The 23,050-nt window shown below is 37.4% G+C and overlaps 1 protein-coding gene across 39 annotated transcripts in view; it reads left to right on the top strand.

The window, feature by feature from the left end:
- The window catches only part of Nrxn1 (neurexin 1), a 1,037,700-nt gene that overhangs the window by 792,033 nt on the left and 222,617 nt on the right, over positions 1–23,050 (top strand). The gene's annotated exons all lie outside the window — the stretch shown is intronic.

Genomic DNA, 23,050 nt, shown 5'->3' with positions numbered 1-23,050 from the left:
ATTCTTATATATGACTGGTTTCCCTCAGAGTATTAAATAAAAATATCTAACAAGTTCCAGCTATGTATTACTATGGAGAAAAACCTGTAATATTTTAAATTGTTACTGGCCAACTGAATCAAAGCTTTCCCATATACCCAGACTTGAATGCTAAACTGAAGGCAACTGGTTATTATTACATGTGTGTATATGTGCTACAACACATGTGTGGAAGCCAGAGGATACCTTATAGGACCGATTCTCTCTTTCCATGAAGTCTCGGAGATCAAATTCAGATTGTTAGGCTTGCTGGGAAATACCTTTGCCCACTGAGCTATTTTGCTGATCCAACTTTCTCATTGTGTATATTTATTTTGTTCCACTTAGTCTTGTCTGAAATGATTACAGATTTTCTTATGAGAGTGTTGCTCCTGGGTTTCACAGTCACTATTACTGTGCAGCACAGCCTCTGCTTGTTTCCATTTACTTCCAAGAGTTCACTCTGACAATTCTGATTAGTTTCCAGAGAAGATCTGATAGGAAACTGATCACAGCATAATAAGGGAATGTGAATTGTATGTGTGTCCATTAATGCAAAGCGAGTTATGTATTACAATGGAAGTAAGGAAATTCCTTTAGAATTGAAGATTAAACTAAATGACATGTAGAAAAAATTAATTTTCTTAAAAAGCACGCTGTCAACAGGTAGCCCATTTTCTAGTGAACTTTCTATATTCTGAGTATGTTTATGTTATTTTGGGAGGTGGGAAAGATCGAGGAAACAGGATAAGTCTGTTTGCTCTGGAGTCAGAATCATTTCTACCTAAAACTTAAGAATGCTTTCCTTGTCTCTAATTTTAAGGAAAGAATAGGTTAGAGAATTCATCAGGAGGCTTGCTCTGTCATTATCCAGCTTAGCTCATTGCTGTCATAGAACTTTACTGGATTTGGCTTTGTCTTCCTCAGCATTGAAAAGGAGGGTCCTTAAGAACTGAATAGTACTAAAAGTATTAAGTTTCTTGACTATTTTACCATTATAGAGGACATCTTTGCATTGGTTTACTAATTATACCATCTTCTGCTCATGTGTCATTTCTTCAAGAGCCTATAGGAGCATTCTCATAGCTGCTTTTTTTCCCCATCCTGAGGAGGAGATTTTGAGTTCCCTAGGACAGTTGGGCAGACCTTGCGGAAGAATGGTTTGAAAGGGTCATACTATTCATAGATTTCTAATAAATGTCCACACAAGCTATACTTCAAAGAAATCATATATATGTATTAAACTTTTTCTTTTCCTTCACATACCATCAAAATTGGTTTTCAGCTGGTTCTGCTTAGGAAGACAAATGGAGAGATGAGAGGGGCACCTGTGGTCATCTTACTTTTTTTCTTATTCAGTCAGGTATGTGGGTATATAAGTCATCCTGTCAATGTAGCAGATTTGTGCTTTTAAATGCACCCAGGCCCAGAGTACTGGCATTTTCTTTAATGTTCTGCTAATATAGAATTGTCCCATTAATGAAGCTGCTATTTATATTTTGTAGTGTCTAGCTAGACTGAACTTTACTCCCCCGTCCTCTTTTACATCAGCTTGACAAATGATTCAGAATTGTCCTCGGATAGCTAATGAGTGCTAGCAAAGTGACATAGTTGTCTTATTTGATGTTTGCCCATGTATTTATGACACTGAGAGCAGCATTTTTCAAACTGGATTGCATCAAATTAATTAGGCATAAAAGTGTATTTAAGCAGACACATCAATTTCCTAAATAACCTATAATAAAGTAGTTGTAATAAGAGTATGCATATTGCAATAATAAGCTTTTCCTGGAGCTTTTAAATTCATTTTAATTCATTTTAAACATCATACAAATTAAATGTATATGTAATAGCTGCCTTGTAAAATCTAATTTTCCATTGGCTCATGCACAAAGAAGTTTGTGTTTTTGACTTGTAGAATAAAGGAAATATTAACTATGATCTTAAGACAGCCACACAATCCTCCAACTGATCTCTCCCAATTGGTATCACCCTTATCTCTTAAGATAGCCAAGCACACAATTCAAATTATGTTCTTTTGTTTTATTTTGCTTCATTCTACATTGTTTTGCTATAGCTGTGCATGAGTTGCATACCCCTCCCTTCTTTTCATCCATGTATTCATATTTGACATTTATACTGGTCAAGGATATGAACTCCTTCAAGAATCCCACTGGAGTGCCTCTCTTGTTACCCATTTCTTGCTCTACTGATCAGTTCTTCATAATTACAAAATAGAACAATGAGAGGGGATATGGAAACTTTGGGAGAAAATTCCTATGCTTAATAAACCTTGATATTTGCAGGTTTTCTTCTGGGGCTAAATTGATATGATGCCTGTTGCTGGGCAGTCACATGGACCAGAAGCACCCTGTGGAAAGTGGTTTGGGGGTTGGAGAGAGCAGTGGTCCAGCACATTTGTTGTTCTTGCAGAGTACCAGGATCCAACTCCCAGCACCCGCATGGTGTTTCACAACCATCCACAACTCTAATTCCAGAGGTTCTGAAGTCTTCTGACCTCAACAGGCACCAGGCATGTACATGTGCTTATAAATACATACATACATACATACATACATACATACATACACACATACATACATACGTGCACACATCCACATGGGCAAAATGATAATGCACATAAAAGAAAATAAACCTAAAAGTAAAATTAGGAGTTTCGACCCCAGCCTTTCAGTTTCTGTTATTTGTCACATTGGCAGAAAACAAACTATTTTAGGCTACTAGATGGAGGAAGTTGATAACCGTTAAATATTCCAAGTGGTTTATCAACAATATGTTTACAAGGGAGAGAAAAAACAAACAAACAAACAAAAAAGAGGGGGGAGAGACAGAAATAATATGAAAGCTCTAATAATGCCATGGGCTTTCAAATAAATTATTTTTTTGTTGTTGTTGTTTTGTTTTTCGAGACAGGGTTTCTTTGAGTACTTTGGAGCCTGTCCTGGCACTCTCTTTGTAGACCAGGCTGGCCTTGAACTCACAGAGATCCTCCTGTTTCTTCCTAGAGTGCTGGGATTAAATGTGTGCAACAACACTGCCCGGCCCCAATAAATTACTTTCTAATAGTCTCTCTCATACCTTCCTCCTCCCCTTCCCATACCGAGGCTACCTAAAATGGACCCTTATTTCCAAAAGCAAAATTGTGTTGGTTCGTATGTACCTCCTCTCAACTTAACCATGTGCAGCCAATACAACCTTCCTTTTGGTATGTTCTTGGCTTTAGGGAACTGATATCTCAAAATTAAAATGGCAGTTGAATGTATTTTCTGTGACTATTCAAATTGGCTTAAAGTTGTGCTTATTAGGTGGAGCATTGATACCATCTCTATACATGGACTGCAAGGTCAATTAACTCAAAAATCTTTGACGAAGTGGAACTCAGGAATCAAAGTCTGTTAAAGGTTATTGATTGATTCCAGTATAGAGCTGAATTTGAAAAATATTATCTTAAAAATACTTAGTCAAAATAAAGTGGTGTAGCTATTAGTTCTTTAACAAAAACATCTTTTTGCCCTTTAATTATTAGATAGCTAGAAATAATGAGACAATTTCAATAATACTATTTTCCCAGGAAAAGGAAAATGTTTATTGCCTGTAATGGTTAACATTGTCCTGCCTGCTAATCCCACCAGATATCATTACAATCTCTGCATTTTAAAATCTTGTAATATACAAATGTGTTTTGAGATGGGTATGGATGTAAGCACGGCAAAGTGAATTTTGTGCCATTCTACAAAGAGACAGGATTTCTTGCAAGGAAGGATAATTAAGTTCTTGGGAAAGTGTTCTTTGAGCATAGTCCCTAGAGGTAGGCTAAAATAAGTGGGTTGTTCTCTTTGGGAAAGAAACAGTAAGACCTTAGAATTTGTGAGAGGAGGAGAGACAGGGATCAGATTTGATCATCTCTCCAGTTTCATTATAGCTAATCATTAATGCTCTCTTCCTTTTTACCTGGTAGTCACTGTTGAGTTGCTATACACAAGCCCTGCCTTTCCCATAGTTCCATTCTAAACGCCCCATCAGGGCATCCTTTTAGTTTTTTCTGGATCCTATCCTTTAGCACAGTAATTGCCAGTTCACCATAAGTAATCGTCACTTCACCAGCCTGTGATTAAAGCATGGAAGTTGATGACCAGGTAATATTAGTGCCAAGCTTCCATCCTGCCTGTCTGTGCTGACCGAAAACTCCACAGTGCTTCTACCAACAAGTATTTTTAGTACCATCAGCGACTGTTTATATATGGTTGCTAGTTAATCCAACTATTCTGTCAAGTCCTCAGATGAGCTACTTCCTGATATTGTATGCCAGTTTCTTCATAAACATGTAGTGGATTTATTTCTATAAATGATATTCAATCTAGAGGTTATAGCCTCTGTCACATATTACAATGTAATATATTTTATAAAGACTAAAATAATCCTGTTTAGCTCACATTTCAATGGGTCAGAAAGCTGGCTGGGTCAACTTGTTCCCTACTACTCTCACAAGGCTAGTTTTGTAATATGAAGTGAGATTGCTGTTTCATTGTTGTTTTGTTTTGTTTTTTGTTTTTGTTTTTGTTTTGTTTTTTACTGATGATTTGTTTGTTTTAATTAAGGTTCTGGAGATAGAATTGTTTTTAAGCCAGTGTAAGTCATCAGTTGTATAGTTCTGTGAGGATGAGGGACTGATACACTAGTTGACAGGGGATCTTTCTTAGCAATTTTCCCATCCTGCCATGGGGTGGTCTCTATCTTAAAGACAGTATCACAATTTTACATGTTCTCAATCCCATAGCAACACCAACACTCTTCACTATTCCACAGATGAGCAACTTATTTTCTGGTACCATAATATAAACTGATTTTACATTGCTTGATTATCACAAAGTTAAAGCCTTAAAACAACTTCTGTTTATCTTTTCATGGCTCTATGTAACAGATAACCAGGTAAGTTTGGATATGTTTTCTGCTTATGGTATTTAAGGCAAATTCTAAAGTATTAACTACACTGCGTTTAAACATGTTTTCCGCATCAGGCACTTAAGGCAGAGTCTAAAGTATTAACCAGACTGGGGTCTTATCTGAAGAGTTGGATTCAACTACTTTTCTAAATTTATGTAGGTTTTCAATAGAACACTGTTCCTTCAGGTCCAACGTCTCTGTTTACTTGCTGGCTGCCAGTAGGGAACCAATTTTCTCTTGAAGGATCCATTGCATTTCTGCTCACAGGTCCCCTTCCTCTTCCAAACAGAAAAGATATTTTGGTTTTTCTCAAGATTTGCAATTTTCTTACTTTTATTTCTGCTAATATCTGAAGAAAATTTCCACTTCTAAAGAGCTCATTTTACTTGGTTAGTTTCTACCAATTAGCCTTCCTTTCTTGCATAAATGGTTACATGTGTGCATATATACATATAGCGTCAGTGTAATATTATCATTGTCTTCATGGGTTTTACCTGAAGTAAAGAGGGAAATAGTTATACAAGCATAAGGATCATTTGGGGTCATTTATAGATTCTGATGACTGCAAAGCTCTGGGAAATCCACAAGCCATCATTCTGTGTGAGACTCTAGTTGACCTGGGAATGCTTGCAGCTTGTAAGGTGACAAGGACAGGCATGCCAGTGGGGCAAATACTCATAGAATAGTAATACCAACATCTGTGTGATGTAGTCCCTTGCCCTATTCCTGAAAAGACTGTCTAATATATTCTTTATGAAATCTGTGTGAGTTACAGCTTGTATTTCTCATCTTGTAGAGAATAAAACTAAGTTTCCAAAACTTTAATTTACAAAATTATCTGAAATAATATCTGACCTAAGGTTTGTATCTAGATATGTCCTATTTCAGAATAATAGCACATAGGCTTTCTCCTGGTGTTTCCACAGCGGTTTGCACCCTTCAATCTACCTTGAAGCTCTTTAACTGAACAGTACCATGATTTCCCCACTTAATACTATAGTCCGTCCTCCACATGCAGCTAGTTACCTGTGATGTGAAAATGAGAGAGAAATTTACTTCTAGGTATCTTCATAGACAGCTGTTCAGCCGTTTGCTTTTGGAAATCTCCAAGGGAGGATTAGGCATCTACTTCTCTTCAAGTTTAATCCCATATCTCAGGGGTCACATATGTGTCACACTCACACGTTCTTTACAGAGTCATATTTTTTCCCGGGTTCTAAAAGGGTCATACAGACATCCCCATCTGTACACCAAATGTTAGTTATTCCTTTGAAATACATTTAACCAAGGTAGTATGAAATAAAGATATCTTCATTCTTTTTAGTAATGCATTGTATTTTCTTGTCAACTCACAAATCATTTTATATGGATTAAAGATTATGCTTATAGGAGGCAGTTGGAGTTGGTAGCTCCTGTAGAGGACAACATCCTGGGGAGATTTGGCCAGACAATATTTAGAACATGAAGCATGTCTTAGTCATAGTATTTATCATTAAGGTGCCAAAGCAAAGATTTGATAATCTGGTACTTGACATTTCTGGATTCATAGTAAATTCATTTCTAAACTTCTTAGCTCTTATGCAATAGAGTAAGGAATGACCATTGATTGATTTCTATATGCATGTCAATCAATCCAAAATTTTAACAAAAAGAGTAGAAAGTAACTTTTGCCATTTCTATACTTAAACACTGTCTTCTATTATTGTGCCAGGTAGCACCAATTTAGCTATATTCCTGTGTACAACATATTTGAACTACTTATTAGATGTAATTGAAATAATAGCTGCTTACATTTCTAAATTAATAGCATTAAGAGTCACTTGAAATACATATATTCTATATCAAGAGAAAGAGAAGCACTTTTAGACATTTTTACTTATTCACACTGAAGAATGATGGGTTTTTAGTTGTGTGGAGCTTGGGCTAGCCCAGATAATTTTGAAAGAATCTTTACCAACAAAAGTGAAGGGCAGGTCAGTGAGGATGCTCAAGCGAGTCAGTAAAAGTGTTTGCCTGACAGGCATCCAGCATCCACATAGTAGAAGAAGAGAACCAACTCCCTTAAATGGCCATTTTATCTCTATAACAGCTCTGTGGTGTGCATTCTGTCAATAAAAAATAATAAGAAAAGGGCAAATGTCAATTCTCAAGTGCAAAAACAATACAGGAGATTTTACCATTAAGACCTCAAGTAGACTTTGACACCAAGTCAGTAACACTTTGGCTGAAGTGACAAAAATAAAACATGTTAGAGGAAGCAGAGTTTTGATAACTTTTATATTGGAACCAACCACACCTGTGTTCTATTTAATCTCTCTGGAGCTGCAGAGGACCTTGTTTTGATGTGAAATCCAAGTTGTTACTTGTGGATATTTTGAAAGAGGAGCGATGATTTAATTCTAGCCTTTGGTGGTATTTATGGATCTCAGGTAACTACTGGGAGGGTTATCCTCATCCCTATGACTTCAGAGATGTGTTAGTAAAATGTTATGTTTTGTTTAATGGTGTGTACAGTCAAGTCTTTTTTTCTTTCTCAGAATTTCTAGAAAAATGGCTAATTTTTTACTGAGAATAAAAATTGCGAGGGCTATTCATTTTAGTATTAGAAAAATAATACTTTAAGGACAACAGGAAAACAAAAGAAAAAACAAAAGGAACTCTAATAGTTAAGAAGGTCCATGTGTGAACAGTAAAAGGAAATTGTCTGTGAGTAGCAGTTAGCATGAGAGATCTGGAGACTTGTCACTTTTTTTTTTTAAATATGCTTAAAGCAACAATATCATTCCATTTCAGGGCTGGAGGAATGGCTCAGAGCTTAAGAGCACATATAACTCTTAGAGAGGACTTGCTTTAGTTCTTGGCATTCACATGGTGACTCACAACTATCTGTAACTCTAGTTCCAGGTGATCCTATGGCCTTATTTGACATGTGCAGGTACCAGTCATGCCCATGGTACTTACACAAACAGAACACTCAAACAGATTAAACTAAATAAATTTATGAGGAAGGGAGGAAGGGAGAGATATGTTACCATTTCAAAAATATAATTTGGAATGTGAAGATCTTTCAATGATGCTATCAGATGTCTTTTAACAATGTTATGTAATTAATGCTTGTTGATACCATGAAGTGTGGTAGAATGATATTAATTAGTACTTCGAAATGGCTACATCCCTTTGTATATATTGTGAAAATGAATAAAAATCACTTGAATCTTGGTACGGTTGAGTTTGTTACTGCAGCATTACTTCATACTTTTTTTTTATCTTATATCTTACTCTTCTGGTTCCGTTCCTGCCGCAAAGGTTATTTTTCAGTGCAGAGTTGCCATTGATATCCTTTTCTATTTCTTTCTCAGACTGAATCCACAGGAGTTGCTGTGTAAACATTGTAGGAAATAGAAGCAATCACTCTGTTTTAAGATGAAATTTTACCCTGACCATGTTTATAAGCAGAGTTTTACATTCAGGAGACTGCTGGCTTTATAGAAAGTTTATGAAGAGCTTCAACAAATCCATTTTCCTAGTTTCAGTTAGCTTGCCAAAGAAAGCAATTTAATGTGATATGAGTGCCTGTAATAGTATTTTCTTCTTAACACCATATAAAACACCTGTAGCTCTTACACAGTTTATTGACCCAAATAAAAAACTAGCTTTGAACTCATGCAGATGAGCTTGACTGCATGAAAGCTATGTGAATATGATTTTAGTCAATTTAGCCACTCTCTAGTCCAGATATTTTCACCAATATATTGTCACTTCACTTTACTCATAATGGAATTCAGTTCATCAGCTTTGCTCCACCTACTTTACAGTACCAGTGTGAAGATGAAGTCATAGATGCAAATATTCTTCATGAAGTTAAGTGCACTGTGCTGATGGGTGGTGGGCGGTGGTGACATTAGCTGCAAAGCACTACTGAAGTACAGTAGACAGTCCTGGCAGTTGTGACAGATTATGATAGATTTTGCTTCTAGAATAGGCTCTATAAATTGTAATGAAATCTAGCAAATCTAAATGCTCCACCAAAGTGCTATTACATTGTAGATACAATGGCAACTAATAACCGCGTGTTCAAATTATAGGCATCATCTCACATGAACACACCATATGGAGTTAAATTTCAAGTCAACTTATCATGATACTGTATTCAACGTGAAGAAAGATAATGGTGTTTGTTCTTTTAATTTTGAAAGCCTAGAAAATAATCTCATGCAATTATATTCAGTGCCAAACAGAACAGTACACTATATAAAATTTGTGTTTTCAAAACTTCTAACTTATTTTGTTACAACAAATGGGAAAGGTGGAAAGTCTACCAAAGCTTGGGTTCTTTGAATTGCATGACAAGCCTCCTAAAGACGCTTGGAAGTCCTTATCAATATGTTTCTTTCTTGGGCAATTCTTTAGGGTGTATTTCTCTTTGCACATTTTCTCATTGTAAATTTTTCTGTAACAAATTACTGATCTGTCTTTCTTTGAGTTGTCATCTCCTCTGCACTAGCAAAACTTCTTTCCTACTATAAAGAAGTTAAACAAAAAAAAATTGATTATGTTCAGCTTTGTAATTTTGATCTCTCCATTGCTGTGTGGCATTAAACAGGCACAGAGATTTGTGTTGAATTTGAACTATACCAAGAGATATTTTTATTTAAAATGTTTTTTTTTCAATTTACAACCACAGTTCCTACTTCCTTCTTTCCTCCCACTCCCCCCAACCCACTTTTTTTTTTATCCAACCCCTCACTCATCCCCATGGGGAGTCAACAAAGTCTGGTACATCAAGTTGAGGCAGGACCAAACCCTTCCCCCTAATTTCAGGTATCATCCTTCCCTAGGGAATGGCTCCAGAAAGCAAGCTCATGGACTAGAGATAAATTCTGATCCCATTGCCAGTGTCATCACAGACTGCCCAAACCATAGGATTGTCACTCACGTTCATAGGGCATAGGTTGGTACTATGCAGGTTTCCCAGCCATCAGTCCAGAGTCAGCCAGCTCCCACTAGCTCCAGTCAACTGTCTCTGTGGGTTTCCCCATCATAATCTTGACCCCTTTGTTCATATAACCCCTCCTCCCTTTCTTTGACTGGACTTCAGGAGCTTGGTCCAGTGCTCAGCTGTGGATCTTTACATCTGCTTCCATCAGTAACTGGATGAAGGTTTTATAATGACAATTAGGGTGATCATCAAGCTGATTAAAGGAGAAGGTCAGTTCAGGCACCCTCTTTACTATTGCTAAGAGTCTTGGCTGCAATCATCATTGTGGATCCTGGGAATATTCCTTGGACCAAGTTTATCCCTAACCCCATAGGGAGATAGGTTCCTCCTATCAAAGTATCTCCAAGAATTGTTTTTAATTGCCAAGTTTGGTTTACAGTCAGTAAGTCAGACATTGTGCATGTCCACTTGCATTTCTGACAGAGGAGTCATGAATGCATTGCTTTTTGGTGACCTTTAGAATATGAAGCTGTAGCAAGCACACTAAGGGTAATTTTCTATAGACATATTAGGACTTAGAGATTGTGCTCTAGGGATAAAATTAGTAGAAAGTGATTGGTAGCCAGTGGGGTAGAGGACATGCAATCATAAAACTATTCAACACAGCAGAAGCATAACCTGTGAAAAATGCTCTAACCTCCTCAAATTTTCATACTAACACACACATTGCATACCCTCTTTTACTGGGTAGAGGTAAATGGTCATGTTTAGTGTGTTACCTTAACCTCTAAGTAAATGGCAGTGGTAGTCCATGAATCAAGTCCCCGTGTGGTGTAGAGACACCCTGCTATTGAATAAATACAGAAGTCTGAATACTTCTGCTAGGATTGTCAACCAAGCAAATTAGGAAGAAGAGAAAGGAGGTGTGGATTCTTGTTGCACAGAATCACCTTATCTCTCCCAATATTTTTGGAACTTTTTCCAGCATCAATAACCAGACAGAAACTGAGTTCCTAAAAGAAGAGAGGTTTCCCCCCACTCTCCCAGTCCTTACTCCAGTCACATCTGTCACCTTGGCCACTTGTACTCTAGTCACTTTTTGTTTCCATGACAGCTCTCACTGCTTCCTTCGGAGCCTCTCTCCATTAAGACTGGGGTCTGGGGAGGCACTAAGGTGATCAAGCTTTTGCCATGCAAGTATGAGGATGTAAGTTCAGATCCCTAGAACCCATGTAGAGTTGGACATCATAGCTCACTGATCTGAGCATTGCTATGGTAAGAGGGGAGGTAAAGACCAACGAGTCTTTGGAAGCTGCCATTTCCATTTATGAACAACAAAATATCCTTCCTTCCTCAAACAAGGTGTGGGGGAGAAGACTGACATCCAAGGCTCTGACTGACATCTCTGGTGCACACATGCACACTGTGACACATATGCATTCAAACACATGAATATGCATAGTTACCCATAACAATTGCACACCACACACACATACCTAGAACACACACACCACAACACACACTGACACACATGTACATACATACATGCATGAACACATATATGTACACACACAAACACACACACACACACACACACACACACACACACACACACACACACAAGCTGTTCAGGAATGAGATCCTTTATTAAAGGCTCAGACCACTCTACTTCCTGCAGTCCTTTTCCCCCTTCAGATTATTTTGTCAATTCATGCAAACAACAAGCTATTTATGCAAATAAACTTCTCACCAATCTACCTACCAGTTCAAAAAAAAAAAAAAAAAATAACCAGACATCATTTCCTATAAATAGAGCATCCTAAATTTTCCAACGAGTACATTTTTTTAAATTCCTGATCCATGTCTTGTTTGCACTATGCTACCCATAGCCCCTTCCCTTAAGGTACCTACAAAAGATAGGACTGCATCCTTTGAACGCAATTTCAACAATTTTAAGATGATTATTACAGCTATGTATTTCTTATTTCATTGGAGGTTTTAGCTTTAGAATTAGTGGCTTGCTTTTGTTCCTAAATCATTAGTATTTGTTTTGTGTAAGTTATTTTCTTTGCACCCATTGACTACTGAGAGGCAAGACACAGAGTGATATTGATAGAGATTTACATATTGAGAGTCTGAATTAAAAAGATGCCTTGAAAATTTCAAATGTTAAAATGGCAAATTGGTATCACGTATAAACTTCACAATAGTCAGTATCCAGAGATACTGGATAAGATTTCATTCCAAACAACATGCTCTGAAACTTCAAAATAATTCACCCAAGACTGAAAGCAGAATGTCTGCCTCCACTGGTTTCAAGACTCCCTCTGAGCATCTGATATTTACATATTGTAAAATTCTGTAAAAATAAAGGGGCAAGTGATCAGTTCTATGTTTCTGTTCTTCTCAAGCCTGGCCCTTGAGCTATCTCAAATAGAATATTGTTTTAACTCATGAGAGAGAGAGACAAAGACAGAGAAGGGAGGGAGGAAGGAAGGAAGGAAGGAAGGACAAATGAGAAGTTTTGATCCCTAGATGACATGTTCTGTCTCTGATCCCCATGGTCAGCTGCTCATTTTCTGCTTGAACTAAGGCCTATTGTTAATGGTAGGTGAAACTGGAGTGTCCCTCTCGTTGGCAGATTTTTTCTTGTCTTAACAAGTTACCAGTAGTGAAGAAGGAATCATCAAGCTATACCTTCTTAGGAGAGGATAATTAGAAGCCATGATCTACCTGAAATGCCACAGAGGCTACTTGGTAACCATCCTGGCTACATCAGAAACAAAACCGTGAATTAATACCAGAAATCTTCTTTCTGAAGAGAAATCTTTGTTCTCATCACCAGAAGCTTTAATTATATCCATCATCCAGACACTTCAAAGCACACCATTAGCTTTGTAAGAAAAAAAAAAGTATGATCAAGGGATTGAGATGGAAAAATAATATTGAGAAATCCCCCTTTATCTTCCCTCTATGCTAGATATCGCCATACTATGAATTCTACTGGTACTTTATGAAGTGAGTACATGTGAGGAATTACTGTCAATGAATATCAAGAAGCAGCCCTGAGTGCCTTGAGTAGGAAATGTGTTACACTTAACTTCAGAGAAGCCATGGGGGCTTTGGCTGTGCGCATTCCTGCTCAGCTCCTAAGAACAGTGCATAGAGATCTAGAAAGACAAATCATTCAGAGCATCGTGGTCTCCTCAAGGTTTCAGAAGCCATAGGTAATGCGTGGGAGAAAAAGAATGGATTTCTGTATTGCCTCAACTTCTTCCTCCTAATTTGGGTTCTTCTCTGCCTCCCACTATCTCTGTATATTCCTGTTTGCTTTTTATTTTTAACTGAAACAGCTTCACATTGTTTCTTACAATTTTTGTTGTTTCCCTCATGCACCTCCTCAAGTCTCCAACTCTTCATTGCATTTCCCCTTATTGCACTTCCTACCCCTAATCTCAGCCATGAAAATGTCCTCATGATACATCAAATCCAACAATTCTAGATTTCTTTACCAAATGGAAAGAACTGCACTGTAAAGATTAAAATCTAATTATATCATCTGACTCATTTCCTCCTTCTCATCATTCCCATGTATTCCCCTGTTCTCTCTCAAATCCATGCCCTCTTTTACTATAATTGCTGTTACAAATATATGATACATTACTAAATATGTAAGTACAGTCTTCCCAGTCTGTATGTTACTTATATGTATATGATTTCAGGGCTGACCACTTGGTATTGGATAACCTGTTTGTAAGCTCCCCCATCAACATTCTTTAGTTGTTTGTAGTTTTCATCGTCTTCTAGATATGTCAGAGAATTCTCACCCATGAAGTCTTGTCAGCATGTTTGCTTGAACAATATTACAAGGATAACACCAGTAGACATGAGAAAATTTTCATGGGTCCCTGACCGTAGAGAGAAATAACTTTGTTTTGCTGATTCAGTTTGAGAATGTAGTTTGTTATATTACAGAATTTCAGAAATCCATGCTGAGCTTTTCTCCCTAGCACACTGGACTATGGCTGGAGTCTGTCTTGTGTTGTAAACTGGGTCTTTTTTTTCAATTCTCAATTCTCTCAGCTATGCATTAAGACTGGCTTTACCCTTCATTTTCATTTTTATTTTTCTTTCTGACTCTTGGCTTGAATATTCAACACTCTTACACCAAGTTTCTGTTCCTCAATATGAAAAGCATGCTTGCTTCTAACATGGGCACATTTAACACACAAGGAACACCATTAATCTTACTGATGTGGACTCTAGACAATCTTATAAGGTCTTTAGGTCTCACTACACAAACTCTTCAACTTCTACTGATAAAACACGTACCACACATGAATTTCTGTGTTTTCTCAACCTTCTTGGTATAAATGTAAACACTTTTGTTACCATGGGTTAGGACAGATGGGTTTTATTCTAGACTATTTGTAGAGATGCTTACGATGACGTGATGGGTGCTGGACCATTCAGAAGACTCCAAATACCATCCATGAAAAGCTCCTTCTGCATTCTTCAGTGTAACTCTTGTTTCACCCATAGCCATATTTATCACACATATACATAGAAGGTTGCATTTTTAGTAAGTGTGTCTCTGAACATTTATTCAATAGTACTTCTGAATGTGTACCACATGAAAAGTCTTATGTTGATTTGGGAACATTCTATTTACAATTAGTATATTGTTGTCTCAGTAATAAAATGTGCTGTTAATATAATACTTTGTGGGATTTACATATTACATACAGAATTTCATAGGTGAATCCCATGAAAGCTTTATGCTTATCTTTTTAATGTTATAATTTTGCATGTGTTGTTTTCTACCTGAGCTACTGGTTAAAAGTCAGAGATACCATAGCCATGACCTTTGTAGAGAATTGGCATGGAAATGATTGCAATATGATTTTTTATGGGATATATATATATATCCCATAAAATCCCATATATATATATATACATATACATATACATATACATATACATATACATATATATATATATATATATATATATATATATATATAACCTTCTTTCACACTAAGTGTTCTTAGGGACAGAAGCCATATTCTGCCCTCTACAAATACAAAGTCCATCCATGTAGCCTGACTGAAGGCTTGTGAACAGAAGACTTAAACCATGGGCGTTAAAACTTGACCTCCTCCTAATTGACGGTGGCTGTCATTGGTAGTTAATAATGACTGCTCCATGGTGCCATTGCCAAGTTTCACTATGGTGACACACACAAAAACACTTAGCAAAACCCCCAGAGGATACCCAACTGGATAAAAGGGCCACTTGCCATTGTTCTCTGAATTCTGTGCGGCCAAAAGTGGTGACCAAAATGATATTTAACTTCAAGTTTTTAGTAGCATGTGAATTGCATATGGTCTGTGTATTCTGGGGGAGTTTGTTTCCACTGTGTTTCAATGTGTTTCCATAGCAGCATGTCAATGTTAAGTGAACGAACCTCCAGCAGGTTTTACCAGGGTGTTTCTGGAAAGGGTTGGAGTTCAGTGGTTTTCTTGTAATTCCTTTTCAAATAGAGATCTTAGAGGGTTGAAACATTCAGCAAAACCCCTACATTTTACTGATTCCTTTTGATTTGTCTTGATTTGCTTAATCTTTCCTGTTCATTTTGGTTGCCTATCTTTGTACTGGGTTATTTCAAGAACTACTTTATGACATGTATCATTGCCTTGCAGTTATAAAACATATCCACTGCCACCCACATATTAGTACATTATCACAAACCTTGGGGAAGAGAAGGAAGTGTCTGCATATTTTTCCACATGAAAAATCAATTAAGATCAATAATTGTTCAATCTTTACACTACCAGATGACATTACCAGAGGCAAAACCCAAGCCTTAGCCTGCTGATTTTTATTTTCACCCTCTGTCTTACACTGTTTTATCTGCCACTCTATTTGCTCCCTGGGGAACTTGGGGAAGAACTAGCCATGGTCTGATTCGGTGTTGTAAAGAAAATGTCACACCTAAATTTATATTATATGACTTCCTTTGAAATCTATTTTTTCACTTTTAAAGTGTTTAATATTCTTTTATCCTTTTTATTGGGATAAACTTTGTAACCTCATAATTTCAAGAAAAATAATGCTTAAATACTCATGATTTCAGATGTATTTACTGTCTTGTTTAGTCATTGGCACATGTTATCCTTAAAAGCACTAGAGATCCAGTATACATATTCTCTTATAATATATTTGTCACTCACACTACTATAGAACTCTATTGCTGTCGGTTTTATTACTTCCTTACATATCTTCCACCTTACTGCAATTTCTTGTTTGTTTGTTTGTTTGTGATGATATCAAAGGAATGCATATGCAGTAAAAAGTGTGTTTCACATTTTGATAATTTTCTGAGTTATGGACATGGACTGCTTTCCTGTGCTGTCAGCAGTAACGAACCACAGATACTCTTAATTATGAAAATAGACAACATACTCCACAGTGAACTGTTGAACAAAGCTAGTAGGACATTAAGCATTTAACTTTATAGCATCATCAACTTGTGAGGGATTTATCCAATACTATAACCTCATCATGTGTTAGAAGAATCTGTAACACTACTGTATGAATATGTCATAGTTATTTGATATGCTCATGTTTATAAAGAAGGAGTCTAAATGTTTCACTTTTATTTTTAAAAGATGGCCTATTTTTTTAGATGATGCATTCAATATTGCAGGGTTTTTTTTTCCATTAAGAAAAATTCTAGGGAGAGAAAGAAAACAGGATCAAAGAGCATGGGAAATCTTAAGGCTTTAGACATTTATTATTCATTGCTCACAGGAGTCCTTTCCAGTCACACATCATGCCTGCACACAACCCTTTGAACTTCATGTACTAATTAATCAAAACCACTGGAAGCTTACATGCACATATGAGGATTTCCAGATAAAATACAAAATGTATCATTCCTGGTTCTTCCTCATTTGCATTTTTCTATGACTACTGTTTAATGAATACCAAAGGATAAACTTAGACTCCTAGAAGAATGTAACTGGAACTTTCTATATTTTTCCAAATATCGTTTTTCACATTATTGGAACTAGATTCCTAAATACTATTCTTTTTAAAATGCAAGTATTTTCTTAATATATTCCCAGGCCTATTTTGGCAATAACTTTTATCCCAAAATTGGAAGCAACTATATTTGCTTATACAGCATGATTCTTTTACTACTGCTAAACTCCATTGGTAGATATTAGCTAATGTTGCGATCTTCAGATGAACCCATTACCACTATATATATTTGTTTACTTTTTTTGCTTATTTTGTTTCTTTATTGAGTTATAAGTTTCAGACCATACATCATTTGTTTATTCATTCATAAATTTGTTCATTTTTTAACTCTATAATTCTCTATTGATTTAGCAAACTTCCAGGATGATTGTGATTTTTGCTATAGTCTCATTTATAAAACACACACTAGTATAGAACAAACTGCATGTCCATCTTTAGTCATTAATGTACCCTGCCTCAAGCAATCGCTAATCAGCTTTATGCTTCTATCTCATATTATTTATTGATCTCTTTTTTTATTTGTTTGTTTTAAAGCTCTGCAGTTCTACTTACCAGTTAGCACTCCTTTTCTCTATTTGTGCACAATAGAAATGAGAAGCCTAAGGGCTAAACTTCTCTGCTTCCCTCATATTAAATACTGTTTGGAACTATAAAAGGGATTGCAATAGAACATGAGGTGATAAGAATGCTGCATCCTTGCAGTCTGGGTTCCTATTTAAACTGCTATTCATTGATTTTTGTAGATGAAGAGCATAAAAGGTAACTTTCTTTTTGCCTGGAAATTTTAGCATAAAGTATTAATGAAAACAAGTTAGAATTTAACTGTCAGAGGAACCAACTGGACCATTTAAACAACGGGGAATTATTTACTGGCTCTGAGAGGGGAAACCCAAATAATGTTCAGGAGACAAGAATACTGAAATCCTGCCTCAGGGGCTTCAGAGCTGTCAGGAATCCATCCAAATTTTCTCTTCACCCCTCTCAAGTTGTCAACTTCATTCTGTTTCACTACAGGTGGCCTTTCTTTGTGCGTCATTTCTGATAACTCCTGAGTTTTGTAGCTTAGATCTTGTTCATCTTGTGGGAAATGAACCCATGAAAGTGTTTTCTGGAGTTCAAGTATCCCAGAATTGGTATCAGAATAGATATTAGACTATCGATACAATGGGCTGGGTGCAGTGGCCACTGTGGGACCAACCAAAAGTTCTTAAGGTGGTATGAGACTACTCTTGGCCAAGTGTGGGCCTCCTTACAATCTTTCAACTCCAGCAGGGATACAGTGCCTTACAAGATCCCAGAAAACCTCAAGTGGATAAAGTGGCAACCTGTCCAGTGACTGTGCTATCCAGACAGAAACTCTAAACTGGCAAGGGACATCTCCCTTAGTCATGGTGTCTCTGAGTTCCAGAGATTCATAGGTCACCCTTTCCATCTATGAGGTCTTGGTGATGGGACCCTCTGCCATCTAATGTTTGGCGGCAGCTCTGTTGATTTGTCTAGATTCTGCAGCCTATTGCCATGGAAGGCTCAGCTCTTGTCTTCATCTTGTGGTACCCCTGCCCACTTCTGTCACCTCACCTTCCCAATATTTTAAGCATCCTTCATATCTTCTCATAGTTTCTGCCCTTAGTCACTCTCTGCCTCCTGGTGGTATAGCTACTAGCATTAGACACCACCAGAGCTCCTGATGTAGATGTTCTGGAATTAGGCTACCTCTTACTGCTACATCTCTCAAATCAGACATTCCTGTGCTCTTGGTATCTCTTACTGTTCAGCTGCCACTGCCTATAATTGCCGCCCCTTGATGAAACACTCCTAGATCTTATCTTTTGTTATTTGTGGCCATAATAAACCCCAGTAATAGATTTATTTAAAAAGCCAAGAAGAGGCCATTTTTAGTTCCTAAAATATGCAACACCAGGATGTAGATAGCACACAAGAGAAGCCCCCAGACTAACGATAAAGGGTGGGAAGCAAATTTTTTATATTAATAGGTACAAGTGTAGAGCGCACCTGTCATTGACTCAGATGTTTCACTAGCCAAGCACATCCAATCCAACCAATATAGGTTTTGCAGGATTACCAATCACAAGCACCAAACAGAGATCAACCCCAAGTTTTGTGTTGAGTCATCTTACAAAATGCTCCCCCCCTGCATTGACAGAGACAAATTTGGGGCTGAAAATGTTGTCTGAAATTTATGAATACTTGGTTTTTCCACAGTGATACTTTCAAAGCCAACACATGTTGTCTGCAGCAGTCAAGGCTAGAGCAAAACCTCCTAAGACAAAAGGTATGGTCTCAGTAGTGGTTGGTTGGCAGGGCCCTGACAGCAAGAGTATAGACCTTAGCTGATCTGTGAAGTGACCAAAGTGCCTAGGCTACCACAGTGACATTCCAGCTTGTTATAAACAAAACAAAAAATTGATAGTTTCCTACTCTAAGTGGTTAAGCATAATGGGAAGATCTAACAGTTGTCAATAAAGGGTTCAAATTATCAGTCCCAACAGCATAGTGTCTTTGAAAGCAAACTGAAGATAAAAGAGTGGTTTCAGTAAATACCTACCAGTAACATTAATGTTCTGAATAGTGTTTGACTCCTAGTTGAGTCTACTCAGGAAGACCTGAATCTGTCTCTGCATGGGGTGAAGCAGGCAGGTCCCTGTAAAAGAAGAGGCATTTTAAATCATGCAGTATGGAAGCAGCACCAAGTAGAAGTAAAAATTGTAAGAATATCTCCAACTCATATATTGAATGCTTCCCTGTCATTTTCCAATATCTGAAAGCTTTCTGTGCTTCAGAAAAATTTAAGGGTGTACAGGGATGTCACTTAGAGCTTTCTAGAATTATTTTCTTCACACGGCAGCATTTAGTAGTGACACATTGACTTTTCAAGAAAACACTGAAACTGGAGTTATTGAAGAGTGAGTGTTTTACATGAAGTAATGAGCTCTGTTTAATGTAGAAAATGAAAAGTATTAAATATTTAAGATACAATTTTTGGCAGTTTTGTACATGACCTTCAGTTGTTCTGGTGAAATCTAAATGTAGACAGAGGAGCAGGACTGTCATTTTGTTTGTTTTTATGGATTCCAGTGTTCACTGCTGTTAAGGTTCCTTAATAGGAATTAATTATTATAGCTCATGCCTGAGGACTCGGGGTGAGAACCCATCCATTGTTACATGGGTCTGTTTGATAAATGAACAAGGAAAAGATGATTGGCTCTGGGTCGGCTCACTAAATTGTAGTTTGCGAAAAGCTCAGATCTCCTCAAAGAGTTCAAGTGTGATTTCTTTAAAGTAATTGAATCTACATAGAGGAGAATTACCCATATTCCCTAGGGAAGTGCAGAAAGTCACCAACAGAATAAAAAGACATTTCTAGAAATATTAGTGGCGTAAGGTTTAGGACCAAGATAGAACTACTGAATGATTTGAATTATAAATCCTATTCCCATCTGGCATAAGTATTTCCACTGAAAGGTGGATGGCTACATGGATAGCATGAGGAGTGGCTGGAGTGGGAGTAGAATGGTGTGGTTAACAAACTGGAAATCCTAGAAGGTAATAATGAAAAAGGGCATGGCATGGAGGCCTAAATATTTTCTTAAGGCAAAATGGCTGCTTAAAAACAAAAACAAAAAAGCACCGGTTGTCTGTCCCCTATGATAAACACAGGGATTTGATCAGTATTTTATATGTTTGTGGCTGACCTAAAAGCTGTATCTATATATTCAAAAAAAAATATGGTCTAAGAATTTAACTAACTTAAAGTTTAGAAGAGAAGCTAAGAATGTTGGCTAAAAAGAAGAGTGTACTATAGTTAAGTTCTGTCAAACTGGTCTGAACAGGGAATTGTGTAGGTCTAGCAGCATAGGATAAAGTTGGTCTCCAGGGTGCCAATAAAGGCCTCACTCATATGGTTGCTTTCAAACTGAGAGGCAGAAAAGCACCTAGATGTAGAAGGCATACCAGTAGGTATAATATACACAGAGCAGCATCTTCCAAGGCTTTTGTTTATGTAGTGACTCGGGAAGCAGGACTGCAGGATGAATAAACGAAAGCTGGACCTTTCCAGTAAAACGTACAGTGAAATTATCTACAATGCACTGTGTAACAGGAACACACTAACCACACTGACCACTGAACACTTGAAATGTAGATTTGTATCACCAATAACTGATTATTCAAATGTATTTCATTTTAATCAACTTAACTTAGGTCACTGTTCAATACTAATTGCCAACATTTGACCAAAAGCAAACAGGAGCAGAATAAGATTTTTATGTCTGGATCACTATGGGAGACAGGGATAAGTTAGGGGGTCAAGAAGACATGTTTGTGACTGAGGGAAAGAGTCTAGTTCATTTGATTGGCCCACAGCTTTGGCACCACAGTGGAGAAGGTAGATTTCATGAAGGAAGGTGATATTTAGGCAGCAACTTGGGAATAGGAGTTGAGAGATAAAGTGGGCCTGGTCACACAGTGACAACCCAAAGGAGGGCATGCTAGTTACAGTCTATAATGGGGGATGACATCCGGATGTTGAGAAAAAAGACAACTAAATGAAAACACATGTTATTACCTTTAAAAACTGAAAGCCCAATCCCCCACCTGGTTAAAAAGAACTAAGGGAAGACTAGCTATTATGGAAGGAAGATTAAATTCCATGTTTAAATAGTTTGAAGTGATAAAATTAAAATGTCTGAAATTCACAAAGATTCAGAAATAAAGGTGAACATTCAAAGAAGTTAGACTGTTTGAAATAAGTTGGATATGTCTTTGAATCAAATGCTGAAATATCATCTTCATGTCTTCGTTAAATGATTTCCCTTTTAAATTTCTGATTAATTCTTCATTTCATATCTATGTTGGGCCAGTTTGTGTAGACTGGTGATTGAAAGATGGCCTGGGGATTAAATACAGTAACCACAACACTGCCACTTTGTGTGTGGGGGGAAGGGATATCTTCAATCAAGTTAGGAAATTTGCCTGAACTATAATAATTCATGTCAGTTATTGAACTGGTTACCCATTGCCCTAGGATATAAGCAAATTTTTGCTTTTTCAGGGGTTATTCTCTACTTGAAAAAATAGTGATGTTGGAACTGCATGTCAGAATCACACCTAAAACGGAGAGAATGACCTCCAAACTTCCATGGCCATTTCTGCATCTTCCAGTTTTTGGGTTTCTTCCTCCACAGAGGAAATCTGTGGCATTAGCTTCCCAGACTCCTAGGCAGGAACCTGAGACAGATTGACAGATAGTCCCCTTCTGGGATTCCCCAAATGCAGCTTGCCACACCTTTCCATCATGCTGTCTCTTTCTGCTTGATAGATTTTATTTGTCATGTCACCTTTGGATCAGTCTTCTCTAACCTTCTCTAATGCTTGTAGAATGTTCTAAGCAGAAACCCAAGATCTACTGGAAATGGTCCGTCTGGGCATCACCATGATAGACAGTGAGATTCCATCAACTGACATCTCTGTATTCACACACATCTGTTCCCATCCACCACCTCTATATGTCAGTTCTTAGTTATTTCTCAATGGTGGTTGATGTAGAAAAATCTCCATTTCATTGTCCAAAATGTCTGTGTGGTGAAATGGCTTACAACGCTAGCTACTCCCCATCTTTTTAAAGTTTCAGCCATTGCTGGAATTGTACTTTATTCATTTCACAAGCAGGTGACTCCAGCATGTGTCATTTGTCCTGTAAAATGAATGCATGGTGCCAGTTCATGTTCCTGACATCAGTGGCCACAACCATTCAGCTTTGAAGTTAGATCTAGTCAGTTCCCTCTGTGGTACTGATGTTGTGTGTCAGCTTTGCTATTACAGGCAAAGGCTGTGCACTGCTGAGAGGCTTCTCTCTCACCACTTATTTTCCCCTCTTTAGGCAAACTAGGTCATCTTGGAAACATAGAAAGTGAGCTTTTAACCCAAAGAACTTTGACACATCCACATCTTGGGGAGGGGGATGCTACTGATATATATTTTCCCTGGGTCAAAGGTCTTGGCAGACCTAGGATCATCAGGTGCCTCAGGCACCAGCGAATCCTCCAACAGTAATTACTGCCC

Source organism: Phodopus roborovskii, unplaced genomic scaffold, assembly GCF_943737965.1.
Source record: "Phodopus roborovskii unplaced genomic scaffold, PHOROB, whole genome shotgun sequence".
Classification (NCBI taxonomy): domain Eukaryota; kingdom Metazoa; phylum Chordata; class Mammalia; order Rodentia; family Cricetidae; genus Phodopus; species Phodopus roborovskii.
The sequence above is the reverse complement of the archived record's forward strand: the minus strand, read 5'-3'. Positions and strand labels throughout refer to the sequence as shown.